This window comes from Aptenodytes forsteri, unplaced genomic scaffold (genome assembly GCF_000699145.1).
Source record: "Aptenodytes forsteri isolate BGI_AS27 unplaced genomic scaffold, ASM69914v1 Scaffold185, whole genome shotgun sequence".
Lineage (NCBI taxonomy): Eukaryota > Metazoa > Chordata > Aves > Sphenisciformes > Spheniscidae > Aptenodytes > Aptenodytes forsteri.
In genome coordinates, this window is record NW_008796214.1 from 1452387 (window position 1) to 1457875 (window position 5489).

Here is a 5489-nt window from a genome sequence, read left to right on the forward strand (position 1 = left end):
CCCGCGAGGCCCCGGCGCGGGGCGGGGACGGGGCAGCACCGGGGCACGGTGCCCTGCGCTCCAGGGCTGCGGTCCCGCCCCACAAGCCCCGCCAGGCCGGCCCGGCAGGTCGCAAAGGTGCCCGGGCCTGGCCCCGGTGGGATGCTGGGTGCAATCGCTGCTGCTTGGGAGAAGAGCTTGTCCTTCAGTTCTCCGTGGATGGACAACTTCTTCATGCAGGGGGACTGGATTTATCGCCAGGAAGGTATTTTAGGGCTGTGCTTGCACGTTCTGAGGAGCAGCTCCCTTCTTCCCAGCCTCCACTTCCCGCGGAGCCCCACACCGAGAAGGTGGGGACATGGCTGCTGCCTGGGGGACCAGATACAGGACCCTGTGTTGCGGGCTGGGAAGGGCACGGTGTGCTGAAAGCACCGCTCCTCGCTTGCCTGGACCAGAACAGCAGGACAAGAGGGGACAGAGACGAAACCAGGCCGCGATGAGAAAAGGAGGAAGACCCGAGTGAAACCAATGTGCAACACAAGCCGTTTAATGTAAGGAGTGAAAAAGAACAGGTCTCCTGACGGCACGGGAAGGAAACGAAGGAGTTTCTGGGTATTCAGAACCTGTCCCAAACGCTGGCCGTGCTTGAAGGGGTTTGAGACCAAGCTGTATTGAGGCCATCAGCGTTTCCCCACCGCAAATGGGAAGGGACTGGGATTTGGGGGAACAGGCTGACTTGACGTGACTCAGTGTATTTCTCTGCTGCAACCACTCTGCTCCCTGCACATAAAATTCTCTGAAGCTATGACACAAGCGTAACTTTTTTTCCAGCAGCCTGCCAGCCCTCCCAAAGCCTTGAAATTAGGAAAAGAGATGTAAATTTTGTTCTGTTAGCACTAGGTAAGCACCGGCGCACCGTGGAAACAGAGATGGGGCAAGAAGACAGCTCTGCGTTGAAGCTGCTCATTTCTGTTTGTGTATAATTTGTAATGAGAGCTGGGAAGGGCAGTGCACTTCTCAGGCTGTTAGAAAGAAAAGAACCAGATGAAATCCAGTTGGAAAGCTTTTCCAGTTGGGAAGAAAAAACATCTTAAGTTCAGTGAAAAAAAGAACAAATCACTCCCAGACTCCTTTGACTTGCAAAGCTGCCTATTCACTGCATATTCTCAGGCCCTGGTGACAGAGATTGAATTTCCCCCCCTCGCCGCCTCTTTCGCTCCAGACCAGCTTCTCACATCTTGAAGTGATCAGCAGCTAAGGGCGGGCACGTGTCGCTAGAGGCCCAGATTAAAGGGGAGAAGAAAAATGTGCTAAAGCTGCTGCGAGAAGACTGAGCATCTTCAGCGGTGCTTAAGAGCCAGTGCCTTCCGTACAACTCCAGCAGCGCCGCTTTTCCTCCAGATTTTGAGTGCGTTCCCCATGCATCCAACGTCACTCAGGGAGTAGGAGGAGATCGGGGGACAGGCATTTGTCCCTCTGTCTTTCCAGGCTGGCTCTTGATACGAGGCTGTCATTTGCGGTCAGCCTTGGCCGCACGAGTGCACTTTCATCTGGCTACGTTCCCCGTTGCTGCTGGCTTTGCGATTTTTGGGAACAAAGCCTTTGGCCTTTGTGGGCTGCAGAGTGGAAACAGCCCCTCGCATCGGGATAATGTCGTATAATTGCCCCACTAACACGGCGTGAGGAAGCAGGAGCAATTTCTACGAAAGGAAGAAAAAAAATAAACAGTGAGAACACATGGGCACATAAAGAGGATTTAAGCAGCTCTCTAAAATCCCCTAATTTGGGTCATTTCTTTACAGTAGGTTGGTTTCTGCTCAGCACTGGTGTAAACTAGTCTCCAGCTCGATAAGGTTTGTTGCGGTTCATTTGGGCACAGCTTGACGTGAGGAAGAGGCCGGTGCATGGAGGGGGAGGAAGAAACAGGGAGAGAAGAAACCAGAGGAGAAACTCTCAGGCGAGGTTTGCGATAGGAAAGGTCTGGAAGCAGCCGGCAGGAGACAGTCTGACCACTCCGGCCGCTCTTGGGTTGGTGACGTGCAGCTTCCACCTCGCCCAGCATATTGTCGCCCTCAGTCTCCTTCCAACGGCATATGGAATATAGGCTCGGGAGCAGCCTCGACGGCCTTCCTCTGAGCAGCTTACGTATTTCCATACCTCAGAGCCCAAACTCAACAGATGCTGGGGTCTGCACACAAACGGCTTGTGGTTTTTGGTCCCAAAGTACACGCGTGGCCGGAGGCACAAGATCTCCCCGAACAGCATCCCCTGTTCTCGCTGCCTGGGGCTGGGCATCAGCTGGCATGTGGCCCTAGAAATACCTCGCAGCCCTCAGAGGGCAGTGGGAGAGGAAAAAAAACAACTGATGTCAAAGGAAGGAGGACCGAACCAACCAGAGAACCTTTAATTGGTCAAAGGAAGGAAGACCGAACCAACCAGAGAACCTTTAATTGGAAACAAAGGCTGCCCCTCTCCTCTGTCTGAGCGCCAGGATCCGACCCTGAACCAGCTAAACCAGTCGTGCTCGCAGCTCTCCAGGTGCTGCAGTGCAGCACAGACCACACTGGAGGGAGCACCCACCTCTCCCCTTCCGAAGGAGGAGGGCAGAGCAGAGTGCAGGTAACTGCACAGGTACCGGCTGTTTCTGAGCCACGCTTTCAGCCCGTGGCTCTCCAGCGCCAAGGTTATCGGATCCATCGCCCGGGCCATCCCTCCGAGGAGGGGCCGCTGCCCTTTGAGTCCACGTTTTCCTGCTGTGTTTGTATACATATGCACACAGAGTCCTGCTCCTGAGCGCAAAGATGCCTGGCTTTATCATCACGGGCTTCTCCTGCCTGCATGAGAAGTTATAATCCCCTTCCGATAACATCAGCAGCTCCACAGGTATTCTCAGCTTTCTCTTAGCAGGATCCCGGCGAGTGCTTTAGGTGCTCTCAGAGGCACCCCGGAGCGTCGCGGTGCCAGGCTAGAGCCTGAGCCTGACCCTTTAGGTCTTTTGCAGTTTCACTTCAGACCATTGACACCATTTCTTCACAAGACTGTTTGGAGACTTTGGAGGCAACGTAATACTTGTGAAATCGGACCACTTAGTAGAAATGGCACTCAGCAATCAGGCTTTGGGCTGTTATCTGCTGAGATTTTTTTTCCCCTTTGCTATTTCTGTATTTTTATTTTCATTTTGCTAAACCTCTTCTTTCCTTTATTTCTGCTTTCTCTTTGTGTCTATTTTTATTTCTATTTGCAGGGGCTCCTGTTCTTTTAAATACCAAACTCCTCTGGCAACATGTTTTTAGCTCAAGGCAGATGGCCCGTTTGTGTTAAATGTTATACCCCGGTCACAGGATGCAGCTCGCAAACAATTTGCAGAGAAAACTGAACACTTTGTGGTGCTACTAAAATGCCTTTTTTCTTGTGCTGCTTTCTTTGGGCACATGGTACATGCTACGTCTCTTACCAGGCACAGTCTGTCCCTTGGCTCAGCTGTTTTTTCCTAGGACAATTTCTCCTGGTCTGCAAATTATTTCGCAAAGGCAGAAAGCCATCTCCAAAGGTTGGACGCTGGCTTGAACCTTCCTCGTTTTGAGCCCTGGGCATTCTTACTTGCCCACAAAATTGCTGTTTGTATTTCACAGTCTTATTTGTGTCAATACCCCCGTTTGTCTCCATATGGAAATTTGGTTCCTGGCTGGATCTGTAGACCCAGGCTAGCATTTCTTCCGGTTGTCTTCCTGCCAGAAGCTGTGATACAATTTGAAAGCACTCTGCAGCTCGGTGAATTCTTGCTTCTCCTAAACCTGGTTTTCCCCAGCAGGCTTCTTCTTGTTTCTGAGAAAACAATAGTGCTTATTGTCATGACTTGAACCAAGGATTCTGCAAACCACATGCTGGAACCACGGTTTCAAATATGCTTTCAATTCTTCACCAGCTTCTCCCTCCTCCTTTGATTTCTCATGTGAAACTACTACCTTGAAAAAAAATCGTCCTCATCAGAATGCACTACCTTTCCAGTTCCCGTCAGGGTACTTCATACAGGTTTTGTTCTGTTATTATTGCCTGTCAGACAAACACAGGCTCCTTTTGTGCTTCACACCACAGGTGCTAATAAAAAAAAAAAAAAAAAAAAAAGCCTTTTCTGGTATGCTACTTGGACACAAACGGAGAAAGTACGCCGTTGCAGGAATGGTGCTATGCTGAAAGCTAGTAACTGGCTGTGATCTGTAGCCAGCAACACCCTCTTGTTTAGGTGAGCAATCATGAAGGTGAGAGGTAAAGAAAAGAGCTCGTTTTGCTATGTATGAATGGTTGAAAAGACCGCAGGATAAGCTTGCTTACTGCCAACGCATCCGCGTGGTACAGATGCCTGCGTGTGCCACAGCGCCTGCAAGATGGGCAGATTAACAGCACGGTGCTGATCTCATCAGTGAAACTTGTTCTTAAAAGAATAAAAATAATCTGATTGTCCCCCCAGATTTTGGCAGCTGAGTACATCCCAGACCACTGATCTCATCAGTGAAACTTGTTCTTAAAAGAATAAAAATAAATTGTCCCCCCAGATTTTGGCAGCTGAGTACATCCCAGACCACTAATTCTGCACGTTTTGCTGTGACACCACAACCAAGGCAGAACAGCAGGTGCTGGAACCCAAATGGCCCGATTACACGTGGGTGACATTTGATTAGACAGAAATGCACATCAAGGCATCATTCCTTTGGCAAAATCTAGCGGTTGTCATCATAAAAGCCAGGCTAAGTGCCTGACACTTAGTGCTGGTAGCCAGAGATGCAGCTGCGAAGGTTTTGGCACGCTCAGCCCTAGCCTGTACAAGTGTGGCAGGCTGTCCCTGCACCCATTCAGGAGGGACGGTGGATGATACAACCTCTCTCTCTCAAGAAAGGAGAACAGCCGCCTCGGGCACTGACCACCGGCACGTCAGGAGCTGGGTTTTTAGCTGGTGTAAGTCAGTGGAGCCCAGACTTCCAACGAGTTATGCTAATCCGTATCACACGAGCACCTGAAATTTTGTGAAGAAGGTTGTACAGCCTGTCTGTTGACGACCGCAGTGACACGGGTCTGGGAGGCAGCGCCAGTCCTATGAAATGGTCTAAGGTATGTGGTGTTTTCTGTTTCCTAAGCACCATGCCTGCCTTTGGAAAGCAACTGCTCATACATACTGCTCAAACCGTACAGGTAAATTAATTCCACGCTGCGTAAACTTTTATGCCTTAAAGCAAAAAGACGTTGAGGCACCAGTGGAGAAGCTGTTAAATATGTAACTGCAGAAATAGAGGCCTGGTTGTAAGGGGGGATTTTGTCGCAGGCCTCAAGAGATTTACAGGACAGTCCTTTGGCCGTTCGGCTGGCCACAGTCAGAAGACAAGGCGCAGAGTGACAATTCGGTTCGTGAGGGGTGGGATAGGTCCAAGTTTATGAGGAAACTTGCCTCGGGAGGTGGGAAAGGGACCGGCGTGCAGGGGGCTGAGGTAGCAGCGTTACGCGAAGTACCCTGCTGC